At 40.9% G+C, this 19,228-nt stretch overlaps 1 long non-coding RNA gene across 2 annotated transcripts in view; it reads right to left on the minus strand.

Moving 5' to 3' along the window:
• Positions 1 to 503: 503 nt before the first annotated feature.
• Positions 504 to 19,228, minus strand: part of A930035F09Rik — a 153,525-nt gene continuing 134,800 nt past the window's right edge. For both annotated transcript variants that reach the window (XR_879381.3, XR_879380.2), the window contains exons 2-3: positions 3,445 to 3,552; positions 504 to 971 (exon numbers count right to left, since the gene is read on the minus strand). This is a non-coding gene — a long non-coding RNA (RIKEN cDNA A930035F09 gene). The remainder of the gene's footprint in view (positions 972 to 3,444; positions 3,553 to 19,228) is intronic.

Consider the following 19,228-nt stretch of genomic DNA (forward strand, 5'->3'; position numbering starts at 1 on the left):
ACATAAAGCAAAAGACATCCAACTCTGTGATGGCACGGCCCCACACCAACATATCAATGCATATTTGGTAAGTGTAAGTGGACCCACTAACAGAGAACTACTAAAATATCCCTGGACCTTCAGTCAGTTTCTTGCTGTTGATATGGCTTATTAAATGCCTTGCCTGTTCACCCCTGTGGACTTAGACCTACTTAGGGCTCCTCACACATTTTCTGTCCAGGACTTGTTTGACCTTCCATTTTGCAGTTGAATGCTATAGCTTGGCTTTCAAACCCAACTCCAGCAGCCCCAGCAGCAGCTTCCTCCTGGCATTGGTCTGGGTCCTTTTCTCACCAGCACAGACTTTCAATCCACTTCTGAAATGTTTTGAGTTCTGCTACATCCCTTTTAACTTGTATCCATTCTGTAAACCATATAAACATGAAGCATGCATGCATGTAGATGAACGCACTGTATACTGTGTGACATGAGAGTTAATATTACTACTTAAGACTGGATAAGGGAGCCTGCATTCATGTCTGACAGATGACCAACGGAGGCAGGATTATACACGACAAACTGTTGACACTGAGACCACTAAATCTTGTGAATTTAATGTTAATCAAATAAGTCTGACATTCTAAAAAGGATCAAACATGTTTGTGTATGTTTCTGCAGCACCGTTCATGTACAAGAAGATAGAGAAGGAGAGAACTGCTCTCTCAGCTCAGTCTCTTCCTCCAACTCAGCTGCCCCCTCCTTCTCAGAGTCTGAGGCGCTAACATCATCTTCATGATTTCATCGTTTTCTCACTCAGATTAGTTCCTGGTTTTACAGCCAGCAGAGTCCTCTCATGCAGCTTCCCAGACACCCAAGTGTTTGCTAACTCCCCATGGAGACATTGGTGGATGTGGGCAGTAGGGACTGGTGGATGAGGCCTCCTCTTCTTCCCTCAGCCTTCAACTCATGTGTCTCCATTACTCACACTGCATCTGTTAGAATTCCATGGGATATTTTACACAATGTAGATTCCATATATTTTCTGTTGATAACATTAAAAACTCAACCCCACGGGCTCCACAAATTCCCTCTGCCAGATCCTTTCCACCTCTGACTGGAATACCAGTTTTCTCTGCTCCAGCCTCACCACATTTCTGAATTAGGAGAAACTGCCTGGTCCTTTCAAATGTTGAGGGCTATGATAGGGTAAGAAGAGAACCCAGTTTTTAAAGTGCTTATCATGCAAGCACATGTATCAGTATACAAGGGTTCAAGCTCTAGAACCCAGGTAAAATATTTGGGTTTGGAGGCACACATATTAGTCCCAGTGTGAGAGATGAACAGGGGCAGATTTCTGAGCTCACCAGTCAAACAGCTCAGCTAAATGGGGATTCAGGCTCAGTGAGAGACTCTGTCTCAAAAATAAGATGAAGTACTTCAGGAAGACATCTGACATCAACCTCTGGCCTCCCCATACCTACATACACATGTGTGTGCACAGTACAAAGACCTATATGAAACTCATTTAGATACATACACACACACACACACACACACACACACAACGCTAGACATGCTGTGATTGACAATACCCAAATCCAAATGCTCTGTTTATTTGTGGATTTGGGGTTTTTGTTTGTTTGCTTGCTTTTTGTTGTTCTTCTTCTTCTTGTTTCTGCCTCAGTCCCATAATAGAACTCTGAGGTTTCAAGAGTCTGCATCCAACTGCTGAATGGGAAATTCAGCATTTTCCCCAACTGCTCAGACTTCTAGCAAATAGTACATGAATGCTATTACCATTTATCTAATAATTCCACAGTCTGACAGGTAATGTGATAAAAGACAACACATGATAAATTTTCTTATAATAACCTATAAAAGTCTTGTTAGAATTATTTCCCTAATGATATTGTTTTATCACATGAGATTTTTAAAAAGGAACAATCTATTGCCTGCTTCAGAAAGTAATTTTTTTCATACGATGATTTTCTTTTTATGCAAAGATTTAGTGGAAGTTGTTGCTAAAAGAAATCAATGGCAACCCCAGCTGTTCTTGAGGATGAGAAAAGACCCTGATGTTGTTTACTCAATGTGGTTCTTCCAAAAGTCTGGGACTAACTTGATACTTAGCACATGTATAGTCATTTCATTTACATTATTTGGAACTGAATGACCAGGCTTGGAATTGGAGAAAGTTTGTTGTAACTGGGGTTCTGGGTTAGTACATGGCTTTGCTAACTCCTGTGCCAGAACTCTCTTTGTGTTAATAATGTCTCCACCCAAGTCATTACATTTTTCTCTGAAAATTATTGGGCAATAAATGTTGGAACATAACTCAGGAGATACAGTAATGGAATTAATGTACGTGGCACGGTAGTGCCTAACTGATGAATGGATTATTGGACAACAGAGCTGACTGAGAACATAGTGTCTTCTAACTGGGAGCAAGAATAATTGTCTCCTTCAAACATTGATGCTGCTGGGGACCTCACCATAGACCAGAATGTAAATAATTACAGATGATAAGCTTATGCTAGATGTCAATCCATCCCTTTTATCTATGGTCAAATTGACTTGGTTTTTCTTTTCCTGTTTAAAAAAACTCCTCAGCTTCATCCTACCCATCCCCAAATTCTTGGCTCTCCATACCAACTAAAGACATCATCACATCTTCCACATTTCCTGCTTTGAAGCAGAGTCTTGCTATGTGGCTTAGGCTGGCCTTGAACTGGAGATCAGCCTCAGTCCGGTACTGGGATCATAAAGGAATATATACTTGGCTTACCATATCCCACTTTTATTGCTACCTAAACTGTTCCTTTTAATTCTGTTTTCATTGCTTACTGGTCATTAGAACTGTAGATTCTATTCTGATTTATTTTTACAGAAATTCTCCATAGAGTTTGGTGAAATCCAAGCCCATCAATTTCCTTTCCACAGCTTTAAAATAGATATTGATAAACACTCTTTGCCTTTTATCTCTTAATTTCCAGACTCTTTGGTTGGAGGAAATTGGCATTTGATGTCAGTTGTGTAGATCAGGGATCAGAGGAACTCAGAAGTAACTATCTCCACCCAGCACAGAATTAATTAAAGCCATACTGCCCTCTCTTTACTCATTCAGCTCTGAGTGTGTTTAATGACCTGTGTCTGTTGTTGGCCTCAGTCCTGGAAATGTGTTATGGTATGGGAACAGGGACATTCTCACTGTGTCAAACTGTAGGACAGACTATGTGTGGAATCAAGGGTGCCATGTGGACAGCAAGATACTGTGGCTGATACTGTGAAATGCTAACTTCCCTGTGTGAGATGTATTTACTATATAAGACATAGTCACAAAATTCACTTGGCATAATTGGTGTACTTAAAGAAGAGCTATATAGTTCAGTTTGTTGAGTGCTTGCCTAGCATTCAGAGGCCTAGGTTCTATCCCCCAGTACTGCATGATTCAGAAGCAGTACATACCTGTAACCTCAGCAGGTACAGGCAAAAGGATCAGGAATCCAAGGTCACTCTTGGATGTATGACACATTCATTCTGAGCCACAGTAAAGTGCATGACCCCGTCTCAGAACTGTGAAAATAAAAACACAAACAAACACAAACTAATTTAGCTGAAGACAAAACAAAACCAAAAAACCCTAGCCCATAAACTCAGCACCCAAGGTACACAAACATGTCTGTGGACCTTGGGTATCACATAATCCTCTATCTTGTGATCCTTACTACAAATTCTAACGTCTGCCAAAGGACAGGGGTCTGGCAGCAGACCATCCTGCTGGCCTCAAGAGTATCCAATATACTTCTCCAAGGACATTCTAGTCTAATGTTATTTGTGGATGATCTTGTGCCTCCACTGCTCACCCTGAAGTGTAGATTCTGTGGTTCTCAGTGACACCAGCAGGGAAGGAAGCTGAAGAGCTTTTATAACCTTGACCTTTGAAGAGGTTGTTTCTAACCTTGGTGAAGCTTCTCAAGGAAGATGCCCTAAGGTCAACACAGGAGATTCCTCAGTGTCCACCTTTTCCAACACCAGTGGTGTTGTATTTCATCTTTTGGACAATCAGGAAAATCCGGAATTCGGATCAAAGCCAACTGAAAATATGAAAGCCATTTCCAGCTAAGGTGTCTTGAACAACTTGTGAAAAACTGAGGAAAGGGGTAGAGATGTGGTTTAGTTGGGTGATGGTTTGCCCAGCAGTACAAAGCCGTCAGTTTGACCCTCAGCACTGTATAAGTTGGGCATGGTGGTATACATCTATAATATCAGGTGGAGGTAGGAGGATCAGAAGTTCAAAGTCATCCTTAGCCACAGAATGAGTTCTAGAACAGCCTATGAGACCATGTGTGTCTCAAAAGTAGATAAATAGATGAATGAATGAATGAATGAATGAATGAGGAAAGTGAAGATAAATCAAACAGATGCACAGGGCTATAAGAGCTAAGTAACATCAGCTCTTTGTCATTTTCACTGAACCAGGTCACCTCCTCTAATTATGACTGAAAACTGTTCAAGCATTGAATAATCATAGTATTTGAAGACTGCTGTGCTTAGGGGCTGCCACTGTCCTACAAAATCTGCATGTAGAATTGATCTCCAAGCCAAGGATATTTGACCTCTGCTGTATCAAGGGCTCTATTTGCAATTTCCCAGAAGCCCAGTGGTTCTGCCTGATTTGCATTGGTATTTGCATAAATCTGCATATGTATAGTTTTCAGCTTTGGACCATGAGTTAAGTATGTCTTCTTATTTGTCTGAAAGTTTAAAATTGGGAGTAAAAATGGAGATTATAGCTATCCAAGAAAGAATAGTTGTGGTCCAGGAAATATCTTTTAGTTCTTCCTGAATGTGTCATTTCAGGTAAGGATGCAACCAAAACTCAAGCATTTCTGGAACTTAAACTCCTTTAGAAGTAACTGCAGTCAATCCTCTGCCTTCCATTTCTACAGGGTCGAAGGTTCAGAACCTATCAGCTAAAAATTGCTGCTTTACTTTTTTTCCTCTTGTCCTTCTTCACCCACAAATGCTGAGATTACAAGTACATATCACCATGTCCTGTATAAATATTCCTTTGTGTGTGTGTATGCTTATGTGCATGCACGGGTACATGTGTGCATTTTTTTCTATAATACACAGGTGTACACACATCTATGCATTTGAATGCAAGTGCCTGTAGAGGTCAGAGAACAAGCTCAGCTGCAATTTTTCAGGTGCTGTCTGTCTTGGTTTTTGAGTTATATTCTCTCACTGTGCTGGGGATTGCCAAGTAGACTAGCCTGGTTGGCTAACAAAACAAAGAATCCTCCTGTCTCTGCCTCTTTCCCCAATGCTGGAATTCCAACTTACTTGGATTTTTCACCTGCTCTTTGAAGAAGACCCAATTCAGGTCCCCGTGTTTACATAACAAGCAGTTTACTGACTGAGCCATCTCCCAGTCCCTAAACTTAAATGTCCTTAGATTGATATTGATGCCATAAATTGGATATTGTTCCTAAACTGAGAACTTGCAAATCAGCCACATGCCAAACATCAAACAATCAGAGAGAAGTAAGAGAAGCTTTTAGCTTTCAAGCCATGTCCATGACTGAGAAACCCAAGGCTAAGCTCTATCAAGACTTGAGTCCTCCAAATTGTTCCCAAGTCTTAGCCTTCTGATCTTCTGCTCCAGATCTCTCTTGCTCTGTCTCTCTGTCTCTGTCTCTCTGTCTCTGTCTGTCTGTCTGTCTCTCTCTCTCTCTCTCTCACACACACACACACACACACACACACACACACAGAGAGAGAGAGAGAGAGAGAGAGAGAGCTTTATGTCTTGGGACAACTTGGTGACAATGAGTAGAAGGTGAGTGGGCTGACTGGAAAACAAAGAAGAAATGTTCCAAAGCCCAGCTTAGTCCCTTGGCAGCCAGAAACCTTCTAGTATTGAACTATTATTTTATTCTCTATAGTTCTCAGTAATAATTAACCAGGAATTACAACAACAGAGTTTAAACCCATTCCTTTTATGTCTACTTAGAATTGGATCTGCTACGGCCAGCTACGAAGAAGACACTCAGTCACATGCCACAGTGGCAATTAGTCTACAACCCTGTGAATCACAATCAAATTATCTTTCCATTTCTGTTCTCCAGAATTATTCTTTTAAGTCTCTTTACATTTTTCCCCCCAGGTTCTATTTTTTGTCATAATCTACTTGACTCTCCACAGAAAAATGAGAGCAGATCTTCAGGTGGCTTGAAGTAATGTGTTAAAAAAATATCCTCCTTCTATGGTATGAAGGGTTTCCATGTGTGTGTTTGTGTGAGACTGGGGGTGAGAGGAGGAGAGAGAAACAGAGACAGAGAGACAGAGACAGAGAGAGGGGGAGAGAGAAATAGAGACAGAGAGACAGACAGAGAGGAGAGAGAGGAGGAAGGGAGGGAGGGAGAGAGAAGAGAGAGAGGGAGGGACGGAGAGAGAGGGGAGCAGAGGGAGAGAGTGAGTGTGTGTGTGTGTGTGTGTGTGTGTGTGTGTGTGTGTGAGAGAGAGAGAGAGAGAGAGAGAGAGAGAGAAACTTCAACATGGTTTCTTTTTTTCCAAGATAAACATTCATTCCACTTTCCCTGCCAGGAAAGTTATTCCTGTACTAAGTGCAGCAACATGGGAGAAGAGGGGACTCTGATGCAGTCAGACATGTGTTAACATGTCTAGTTCTAAAAGGTGGGTGTGGAGCAAGGCCTCCGACCCCAGCCAGACCTCAGACTTCTGGCTCCATAACGCGGATATTCACTTCTTGTTCTTGTTTCCCTGTTCAAAGATGAAACAAGGGTTTCTTCTTCCATCTCCCCAAGCCTGCATCTGTATCTGGTGACATGAAATGCCAGAAACATGTCCGCTGTTGAGGAGAAGCACAAAATAGCTCAAGTATCTGCTGGGAAGCCTTCATTTTCTTGAATGGCTCCAAATTAAACAATATTGTTCTTTTCTCCGCAGAAAGCTAAGAACATTTTCTGGAAATTCCAACATCTCGACACTCGCACTACATTTCCCACCCTGCCAAACACACACATAAATGCCACAAAAAAAAATCCCCTTTCTGGCTATGCTGTCTAGATTTTAGTGTCAAATTTTTGATAAATCAGAATAAAGTTCAAAGAAACATTTGGTGTGTCTGTGTCTGTGTGTGGTGCACGTATGTGCGTTTCGTGCAGTATGAGTATGTGTATGTTGTGTATGCATTATGTGGTGTGTGTGTGTGTGTGTGTGTGTGTGTGTGTGTGTGTGTGTTGTGTTTCTGAAACCTGTACCCTACTGGGAACACTTGAGTGTTTGCATGACTTCACTCGGTTTCACAGTTTCCTCTCCTCTTAGACATGACTGTCTAACAGAATGCCCCCTCCCATACTTCTCCACACCCCTTATCAAGTGCCTTTCTTCTCACATTTTCTTCTTTATCTCTTTTCTCCCTTTCTCTCTCAATGCCCCCTCCCCTAACCCTTTCCCCTCCTCTCCTTCCCTCTCCTCTCCTTTTCCCTCTCCCTCCCCTCCTCTCCTTTCCAGTCCTCTTCCCTTCCATCCCCCTTCTCTCCTTTCCCCTCCCCTCTTTCTCTCCCTCTCCCTCTCTTCCCCTCCCCTCCCATTCCCTCCTTTCCTTCTCTCTATGTTCTTCCCTTTTCTATTTTAGGAGCTTTTCCCTAAACATCTGATGTTCTGACACTGAAGAGATGACTAGCTGTCATCTGACACTGAAGAGGCAACTAGCTGTCAAGCTTGTGTTACTCTTGCAGAGAACCTGGGTTCAGTTCTCAGCACTCACATCCATCACAACTATTCACAACTCCAGCTGTAGGATCCAAAGCCCTCTTCTGACCTCATCAAACACCAAGCATGCACATGGTGCACAGATATACATGCAGGCAGAGTGCTTACACATAAATAAAGTATATCTTTTTAAAATAAAATAAATCTTTAAAGAAAAATCTGATAGTCTAATTAGGTCTAACACAGAAAGAAAAAAAAAGAAAGGAAAATGTACCCCAACTTTCTGAGTGCTTCTGACGGGATTCTTCTGAGAAAATATGTGGCCCTGAGATGATGAATTGATGAGAGTCTCCATGAAGAGGTTGTTAATAGCATGCTCACCTGTATCTGCCTGTTTTCACCATCCTTTTTTTGGCTTGCCTGAACTTGAAGATACTTCTGTATTAGCTCCCTGCTTCCTCTTCACTGTCATGAAATAAGCAGGATGATCTTTCTGAATGCAAATCAGATTACATCACCGCTACCCAGGTCTTCAATGCCTTGTCATTTGTGCACTTCACTTGTCTGTCACCTCCATGTTCTCAGACACCACCAGGCTGCTGAGCTTGCTGTGGGCTCAGATCACTAAAGTCGATTAGTCCCTGTGCCCTTTATATCTGATTCAGATCTCCACTCAGAGTTACTGTCTCAGATGAGCTCACTACCTCACCTTTTGCTACACCTGGCTTTTCTCCTCATGGTATCACTAGACCATTATTACTATTTTATTGTTCTTTTTAAAAATACATTATCTTTACCAACAGGGAATTTAAGATCTCACTCACCACTGTATCTCCAAAGCTAAAACTACTTGTCATGTCTGCAGGGCTTACTAAACATTTGTCAACACATGAATCATTCTCATATAATCACTTGATAGGTTTGCTGTAATTTGGCATTATTCCTCAGAGGGGTACATAGTTTCTCAAAAGAAAATATGGACGCCTTTTATAGGAGACATGATTTTGATTCATTGGTCTAGGGAGACAGCTCAATCAGCATGTGTTTAACATGCAAACATAAGGACCTGAGTTTAAGTTCTAGCGCCTATATAAAAATACCAGGTATGGTGGTATACACTTGTAATACACTCCAGCTTTGCAGAGGCAGAGATAGGCAGATCCATGGCCAGCCAAACTAGCTCAGTCAGTGACACATCAACTTCTGGCACATGTGAACACACATACCATCACTACCACCACCACCACCAGCACCACCAGCACACCAGCACACCAGCACCACCACCACCATCAAATTTTAACAGGCTTATTTGTATGGAAATGGTTCAATGCCTTACCTGAGTGTTTCTGTTTTCTCAATATGCCCCATACCCTTAAGTCCTTTGGTGATGTGTTTCCACCCCCTCAACAACTCATCTGTAACATTTGACAAGATAAAGAGAAAGTGAGGTAGAGAAAAGCTGAAATCTTGGGAATGCAGGAACCAGACAGCCATAGCACAAAGGTAGTGGGATCATACAAATAGTTCACCTTTGTCCCTCTTCCATCTGACCCTCCCAGAAACGTCGAGTTGCTGCTAGAGATGCTCAGAATTGAAGCCAGGATTGCCAGGGCTGCAGCCGAGTATTGATGAGTGGGAAAGTGGGGAGGCAGATTTCCATGGTGGCATGTTTATTTCTTGCAAAGTGGACTTGATTGCAGTACTGGCATTTATTAATAAGAGCTTATTGGGTGGTGCTGGGAGAGAAATCTGAACTTAAATATCCTCAGAAAAGACCGGGGAGATGAGATACACTGTAGACCTGTAATAAATAATCCAAGGAACTAAAGGGAAAACCTGCTGTCTTCATTTTCAGTGAACCTAACAGAACATTTTTCTCTAGATGTCTCACTGGCCTTTGATGGGAATTTATAATACTGGGGATTTCGTAAAACTTCAGGTCTGGTAAGACCAGGCTAAATTGATAGAGAAAGTGTGCAGAGGGCTATTTTCAAGCTCACCATGGAATTTACAGTTACTAAGTCAGGCATGCTGGGAGCCAAGCTCTGAATGAAACAAACTAGCTCAGGCTTAACCAGCACAACACCAGAGGTCCAGACAAATCACAAGGGCACAGGAAACACCACGCATTCACAAGTCCACTGCTGGGCACCCCTCTAGTTCTCTCATTCTTTCATTAATTCATTACTTCAGTAACCTTCAGAGAATGTCTAGTGTCTTCCAGCTCTAGGAACTTCTCTATTGTGGGGATTTAAGGCATTTTTCCCCCCTTGTAGTTTAGACTCTATTTTATCAGGACATTTCTTCCCCCCTGTGGAAGAAAGTTGACTGCCTTGGGAAAAACAATAAGAATTTTTCTCAAGAAGAGAAAACAATTGATTTCAAACCAACCTGGGAAGGTCAAGTAGAGATTGGGAAGTTGATGGTCAACTAAGACACAGACTCAATTTTTATCTCAGAGTGCAGTGTGGATTTAAAGAGGCCAGCCCTCAGTTAATCAGCCAGCTCTGCTTTCATTCCAAGACTTCTTACTTCATCCCTGAATTCTTGCCAACATTACTCCAGCAGTTTCCACACTCAGGATGCAGGAGATGTGCGAGCAGGAAGGTCCTTAGTAAATAACTCACAGAAAAAAATCACAGGAAGGCCTTCTTAATTCTTAATTCCATAATCTTGTACGTGCTTAGATACACTTAATGATTTTTTTTGAGCCCCAGTTCTTCCCTAAGGTGGGAAATTACCTTCGCCTTTTTTCTGTTGCAGTGAGAGGACCCAGAACCTTCAGTCATAAGTTGACATGGTGCGACCTGCTGCAGCAAATACAGCAGTGTGGGCATTTCATAATAATCCAGAAGCTGCTGTTTCTAACTTGCAAACTCCAAGCTCTCTCTCAGTGGGTGACTGTTATGTGTAGATTGCTGTCGCTTTCTACACAAAAGCTTAAAAGCAAAAGAATGGTTGCAATGGGCATTGCTTAGGATTTAATTTATTTATTTCCTAATATATGATATAGAATCTCACTCTTACCATACCCCACTCTGGTCTAGAATTTGATCTGTAGCCCAGTTTATGTCAAACTTGCATATAGCCCAGGCTGGCCCAGAACTCACTATGTAGCCCAGATTTGCCTAGAATTCTATGCAGTTCTAGATGGCCTTTACCTTAAGGAAATTCTGCTGCTGAAACCTCCAGAGTACTGTGATTACAGGCATGAAATAACATACCTGGCTTATGGATTGCCACATGAATGTATTTCCTGTGTAATCACTGAGTATCTAAAGACAGATTGCCCCCATCATGAGATGTTGTGTTCTCTGCAGACTTGTGTGCACTGTTCATGGCTGGCTTTGCCACAGTGGAACTCTTCTAGCTTCATGTTAGAGTCTTTGAACTGGAAACACCTTTGTTTTTTATTTGGGAGGATTGTTGTTTGTTGGTTGGTTCGCTGTTCCTGGAATAGGATCTCACATAGCACAGTTACCTCTGACTTGCTGTGTAGCCAAGGGTGACTTTGAACTCCCCATCCTCCTGCATCTATTCACTTAATTTTCCAAAGTACACTGTAGTTTTAATAAGGTTAAACCTCAGACTCACCTTTAAGCTGATCAACTAATTTTTCTTTCATTCTAAAGTTTTATTCTGGGATGCCAGGCACTTATCACCACACCCAGTTTAGAAGAATTTTTAAAGTATGCTATTTACACCAATTTCTCTAAATGCCTGTAGCCATACAGGGAAAAGAAATTCATATCTGAGGTCAAATCTACAACTTTCTAGTTCAAACCATAGCCGCTTAGCAGAGGTCTAGGAAGAATGTCCCTTACCTTTTCATAATGGCTCATGGAAGAGTCAAATGCCATGACCCTAGGAAATTCACATCTAGTCTTTCTAGCTCAGTTGATTCCCTGGAGAAAGGTTTTCATTACCTTGAGTTGTCATGGAATCTAATCCTTTAATTTGTTTAAGTCTCATGAAGTTCAAAGGTTGCAGGTGGACAAGGTAATAAAGAAAAGGGACAGTTTGTTCCCCAGTCCTTCACTCAGGAAGGGATACCATGATTCCAGCGGAGCCTGGCAGCTCTGATGCTTTCTGAAGGAATGCTTATGACCAGGACAAGTATAAAGAATATTTGAAGTCAAAACAAGTACTTCTTTTAAAAATGAGGTGATTCTGCAAGTTTGTGGGAAACTGAGATTTAAAAAAAAATGCAAATTGATGTTCTTCAGGAAACCCGGGGCACTGTTCCTTTGTTCTTTGACACAAAACAGAGGGCCTGCTTAACTCTCATAGCTCCCCACAGAGCCAAGGAATTCTCAGTTAGAGACACAGTTTCATGTAGAAGAAGGAAAAGGAGGAGGAGGAGAAGGAGGAGGAGGGAATCCATAAGAAATGGAAGGAAGAGGGTTCTCTGACTTGTTTCTTCATTCTAGGAGGGTATAGGAAGATTCCGCATAGCCTGTTCTTCATTAGGCACACATCTCTATGTGACCCTACCTTTCTTACTTAAGCAAGCACTGACCTGAATGGAATCAACAAATTATTAATTTCTACCTATCTAAGGCTACCTAATACATCAATATTCATGCTTTCTTCTCAGGAACTCACAGACTCTTGTCATTGTCATTTGTTATTTTTAAAGCAAACTATATGTATATGCTTTGTTTTGTTTCATTTTGTTTTAGCAAACAGAATTCTAAGCAAACTGTATATCAAGGTCTACACCTGAAATTCTAGAGTTCTTTTCGTGACATGGGAATGATGGATGATGGGGGGTTAGCAGGCTGTCAGAATGGGCACTTCACACTGGCAGTCACTGCTGCTTTTGGTTTTTTATAATATAACACATAATGTTTTATCATCAGTTACACTGTAGTGTGTAGCTTTTGCTACTATGCCTTAAGCTTTGGGAACAGGCTGCACTACCATCCCCCACCCAGATCCACTGAGGAAGCAACAACAACAACAACAACAACAACACACACACACACACACACACACACACATACACACACACACACACACACACACACACACACACACACACACCAGTTAATCTTAAAATGCCTTTGCTAACCTAATGACTGTGCACTGCTAAACTTCCCCTGCCACCCCAGACATAATTGAATAGAGTAGCCATTGGCCACTCAAACCAAAAATGTAGATGGCTTTATCTCCTGCAGCTACTACCTCCTTCTTCTTCCCCAGCTCCCTCAATTCTGCCAACTCTAAGGGTCCCGCCCTGTTCTTAGTCACTGGTCTCTTCTTCCTTTACTGATGGATCAAGAACCAATTGGTGAACAGGACCTTAGCATCAGCATCAACTCCTACAACACCCATTTTATGTCTCAACTGTAACTTAAATGAGTGGCTTTCTTTCATTCTTCAGCATGTGTGCCACCATGTGCGAGGTGACAATTGTCAGTGCTTGAAGAGTAAATGTGGTTAGTGATCTGTGACAGTTAATGAAGCATGAGAAAGTCTAGACTAGAGTTCTGGTCATCTGTCCCTTTTGTGCCCTTGGGATTTGTTTATTAATTTAAAAAGACTTGTCCCTAAGTGGCACATGAGTTGTAGGTAGGTTTAACTTATGGTCCTTTAAATGTTCATGGCATTTGTGACTTTCAATGTTTGTGGAAGCTAAAAATCTGGGTATCTTAAGACATGAGAAAGCACAACGGATTTATGAAGATACGGGATTCTAATATTTGTTTAAGGGGAAATGAGGGCTAGAGAAGTAGCTGAGTAGATTCTTGTCCAGCATGCATAAAGCCCCTACTAAAGCTTAGTGATGAATATCTGTGTGGGAAGGCAGAGGTCAGAGGATCTGGAGTTCAAGATCATCCTCAGCCATACAGTGAGTTTGAGGCTAGTTGGGGTGAAGGAGAAAGGAGAGGAAAGGACACCAGGCTTAGCTCTTCACTGTCTTGTCTGAAGCACACAAAACAACTCGCTATGGGGACTGGGGCACTTACTATCCTTCCAGCCAGCACTCACCAAAACTGTGGCTATTTTGACTTAGTCAAATAAAGCAGCCAGAGGGTAATTCTGTATCTAAATCAACTGGGACCATTTGACATCAGCAGAGGTGAAGCCCCCCAATGCACAGCCTTCCCAGGAGTCTTCCATAGGGCAGTGAGTATAGAGACGTGCAGATCCCTCTGACTGAGGAACACACACCCTCAGGATTCCCATCAGGGGTGATCTAATCCCAGTCTCTTTATTTTATAGATGCAGACATCAAGTCCCAGGAAATTAAACTCATTTGCCAAGGACTGTTTAGTTGCAAAGATGTCTTTATCTTTATCTGAAATTAATCTTTCTGTTTATATTTGCTTTCATAGAGAGACAATAAAATTCACATAATAATGATATCATTTTGTCTGTTTTCCAAGCAAGCTTATGTAAAGAAAAAAAATCACAACTAACTTTTGGGAATTAAAAACATTAATAATAATGAAACTATTTTCCTATAAAACTGGGAGTATAGTTATTTCCAAAGTCCTATTAGGAAAATTATTAGTGCTTCTTTCTCTCACTAGAATTCCCCAAACAAATTTCTTTGATATTTTACTCATTATTTTTATAATTAGGCATAAAGTGATTCAGACTTTATCCATAATTTAGCAGATCCTTGTGGTTATTTCCAAATAAGATTAGTATTTCTGCACATTACAGATAAGCAGTCAGCCACATGTGATATAACATCCTTTTTCAAATAATTAGGTTTACAATGTGACATGAGCAATTCCTCACTATTAGAAGATGATAAAATTAATAAGAAACAGAAAATTCTGCTGTCAGTGAATTGAAGCTAAAGGAGGGTACATGTAACATCGTGGTGTCCCCATCAGGAGGCAGACATCCCTCTAACACATAATTTTAACCTGTTAGTTGAGAGTGGCCAGTGCCTAATACTTCCTTTTGAAAAAAAATTTAAAAAGCCCACATTGTCAGACTCTGAGTCTAAGATGTTATCTTTTTATGAGTGTTCTATGAGCATGTGTCACCTTTTCAGTGAGGCACACAGAGGCAAAGGACTACCTTCTCACCCTGTCAGGAACTTCAGACAGTGACTGGAGGTTCTAACTATTCCCCGGGAAGTTGTATTGTTACTGGCTACATGGGGAATAACTACATACTAAGATAAAGGAGAATTCTTTAAGTTCCAAACACTTGACCTTAACGTTCTGTTGATTAAGAACCACTATTGGATCTCCAAGAGCACTCAAGTGGGTATTTGTTCAGAGAAATTTAAAAGCAAAGGTGCCAGGAAAGAGGAATCTAAAAACAGAATTGGAACTCTGAGATGCCAGAAGAGAGTAAACCTTGTAATTCAGTATGGTAGGCCAGTGCTTCCAGACTTATTGCATCCAGAGTCAAGGTCATCTTTCTGAAGAGCATCAGAGGGGAGGTGTGGGTTAAAATGGTGCATTTGCCCTATTTGGGCTGTTACCAAATTTCCAATGAATGGAAACCCAACCTAGGACTTCTACTTCCTGACTTACAGAGACACTGGACTATTGGACATATTGAACATTTGTGGTAAATGCTTGTTAATGGAATAGTCCTTACCCTGGAGTCTCTATGTCTAAGCTTCCCTCTTCCTTCTTTGGGCTTTCTAATCTGTATTCTTCAGACTTAGCATTCATCTGATGTACTTCCAGACCATTCTGCTATTTCAGATACTACCTTAGCAAAATTTCTAAGTGCTAAAGACTCTTAAAAAATACACTTAGAAGGGAGATTAGGTAAGAATCCTAAGTATGCTGCCAGCCCTGGGACACTTGCCTAGTGACCTAATTTCATGGGAATTTGCCAGGCCTACTCTGTGGAAGAATTCCAGGCCTATCCCTTCAGCCCCATGGCTTATTCAGCTGACAGTGCACACATCCAGGCTGTTCACATTGTTCTGACCTTCAGAGATTGTCTTTAATAGTGCTCTAGTTACTGCATAAATCCTAGTAAATGAAGAGACAGTCATGTTCATGGCTTATAAAATTCATACAACTACAAGCTCTTATGTCAAATGGTAAGAGTGTGTGTGTGCGTGTGTGTGCATGAATGTGTGCATGTACGTTTGCATGTACGTTTGTTTGCATACATGTGGTAGCCGGAGACCATCCCTGGGTATGATTCCTTTAGTGCTGCCAATCTCGGTCTGGAACACTACAAGTCGTCTAGGCTTCCTGGCAATCAGGCCACCGGGATCTACCTGTCTCTTCTTCTTAGCACCAAGGTTTCAAGCATATGTGACCAACATTTCAACATGGGTTCTGAAGATCATATTCAAGTCCTATGCTTGTAAGACAAACTCTTTACTGACAGCCGTCTTCCCAGCCCTCAGAATGATATGTCTTAGACTGAATTGAGACATGCACCCTTTTCTCATTATTCTAGACTTCTGTCACAAGCATGCTGAATACTTTCAGGAGCTTCTGTGAATGAATTATCTGTTATCAAGATTGTTCTATGAAAGACAAATTTCTTGTTGCCCACATGCTTCTTTGTGTAATTCTTTTTTCTCTCCTAGCTCTTTCTGAAGCCAGATCTGAAGTTATTTTAGACATCACTGCCAATTGGACATGGTTTTATATTGATCCAACATTCTCTTCAGAAAACTACCACAAAAGCATTGTGTGTTGGTCATTCAGAACTGCACTTTTAATTCTCTTCTATACACAGGCTTATGACCTTTCCAGAACAGTCGTACCTGGCTCTCTTCTCCCATCTGGAAATGTTACAATGGCCTCTGGTCATGTCCACCATATGTTTTTAGATAAGGTATCTCACTTAAGTTCATTAACTTAAGACTTTATAACCCTATACAGCCTGCTCGGGGCACTAATGAAAAGAAAGAAAACCTATGTTATTATCCCACTTTTTTTTTTCTTGATGTTGTTGGTTTTGGTTTTTGGTTTTTGATTTTTGCCAGGGCTGGGAGAACTGGAAGGATGCTCAGTTGGTAAAGTGCATGGTATGCCAGCATAATTACCTAATTTGAATCCCTAGCACCCACTAGAAGCTGGGCATAGTGGTGTGCACCTATAACACCTATAACCATACTGGTGGGGTGGGGCAGAGATAGGTTGATTCCCTAGAACTTGCTGATGAGCCAAACTAGGCAATTGGTAGCTCAAAAACTGAAAGTTTTTGTTTCTATTAAGAAAATGGTTAATACAAACCTCTGACACCATCCCATGTACACGCACACACATATATCTGTATATGCATGTACACACACAAATATGTACTCATGCATATATTACATGCAAATACATATACAGAAGAAATGTTAAGATAAAAAGGCTTTTTGAACTCTCATGCATTTATATATGTGGGATAGGGATGCGGTAAGACCAGAGGTAAACTTTGGATGTCTTACTCAATTGATGTCCACCATATGTTTTTAGATAAGGTATCTCACTGAGCTTACCCCAGGGATCTCCAGGCTTCCAACTTCCCAGCACAGGGATCATAGAGACTTATGGTCAGGCTTAGGTTTTTTATGTGGGTTCTGGGGAATCAAAGTCCAGGCCCCATGCTTTACAGACTGAGTTTCCCCCAGACCATGAACATTTATGTATCACTTATTATATAATATGGCACAATAATTCTAAAATATCCCATACTTACTTGAAACAAGCTAGGTTTTACCTCATTTTATTTATAAAATAAAATAGAAACATTTTGTTACCGTACCAAAAGTTGATGTAGCAAATTTTGTGACAAAGCCCTTTAGGTAATGATTTAAGAAAGTTTATTCCAGGTTAAAGATAGATAGATAGATAGATAGATAGATAGATAGATAGATAGATAGATGTAGATATACATGTAGGTATATCAGTGTGCTTTGTACCTTCTCTGTCCCTTCCTCTGTCCCTCCTATTTTCAAGCAACACATATCTGGTGGCTTTTTAAATAATTAGATTTTAATCAGAATGTCTGGTTGATGCAGTCAGAGTCCCACAAGCACCACAAGTTTCAAGGGGAGGGGAATGGTGACTTTGGAGAATTAGGTTCTGTGCTCATCACAGGTAACCTTCAATTCACTCAGGCCCTGTGAACACCCAGGGTGTGCTATGATTGAGATGGGTTCTCTGGCATCAGTGTCTGAGCCTGGTAGTCAGACATTGAATGGAGGTTAAAACAGGAGTGGGTCCAACTTTGAAGGAGACAGAGTTGTTTTACAAAATTAAGTTTTTGGCATTTTGATCTTTCCCAAGCTGGCTCCAAGTCCACTGAGTCATCTCTAATTTTTATATTGAAAGTCAAGATAAAGGGACCTTCAGAGTGAGAGAGGAGCAAGAAGATGAGGAGGAGACAGCTTAAAAATGAAAACGTATAAAAGCCTTTACAGTACAAACCCTTATATCATGTAGCTTTTATGACCACAAACAAACACAATCAACAATGTAAGCACGTATCTAAGAGCAAAGACAATCACCAAAGTGTGCTGCATAATAACACAATTTGAAAACATATATTCAACAGCAGAGAAACCTCAAAGCGATGGAGTGCACAGGAGGTCCCAAAATACTCTATGTAAAAGGACCAAACTTATTTGAAATAAGATTTTAAGAGGGGAGGAAGGATACAGAACAGCTTCTGTAACAAGATTCTGTGCTCACCTTTCTTTCTTCCTTCCTTTCTTCCTCTCTCTCTTCCTTCCTTCCTTCCTTCCTTCCTTTCTTTCTTTCTTTCTTTCTTTCTTTCTTTCTTTCTTTCTTTCTTCCTTTCTTCCTTTCTTCCTTTCTTCCTTCTCTCTCTCTCTCTCTTTCTTTCTTTCTTTCTTTCTTTCTTTTTTTGTTGATTAATTAGTGCCACTTATTAGTGAGGAGTCAGTGTGGTATTTCCATGAGATCAGCTTGTGTAACTTTTCAGCTATTCCTCATCCTTAAGTCTCTTCCAAACTTCCTATTGTCACTATTCTGCATTCAGGTTCATGTTTTCAGCGTCCATCCCATATTCAGCTGAGTGTATAGTGCCCATCTATCTCTCAGGCTTATTTCATTTGACATAATAATCTTCACTTCCATCCATTTTCTGTAAATGCAGGATTCTGTCCTTTTCTATAGTTGGGTAATAGCCCACTGTGTCTGTATGCCATATTTTATGTATTCATTCATCTCTTTCCAGGCATTTTGACTGATTCTGTATCTAGGCTACTATGCACGGAAACACCTAGATATGCAGTCCTCTTTGGGGTGCTGGTTTCATTTCCTTTGGGAATATATTCAGGAGTGAAGTGGCTGGAGGGTAAGATGGATTTGATTTTGGCCATTTTCAGGACTTCCACACAATTGTAATGTTCTACCCTCTTACATCCTCACTGGCTATTTATAGTGCTTGTGCAATTGTTTTGCAATTTTAACCATGGTAACATGGTATCTCATTGTGGTTTGTTTTATGCTTCCTTGATGGTTAAAGCAGTACCTTCTCAGGGTAACATATGAATAGAAGTACTTTAATGTTTATAACTGAATTGTCCAGTTGTTACATGGGGAATTTG

Source organism: Mus musculus, chromosome 8 (genome assembly GCF_000001635.26).
Source record: "Mus musculus strain C57BL/6J chromosome 8, GRCm38.p6 C57BL/6J".
Classification (NCBI taxonomy): Eukaryota; Metazoa; Chordata; class Mammalia; order Rodentia; family Muridae; genus Mus; species Mus musculus.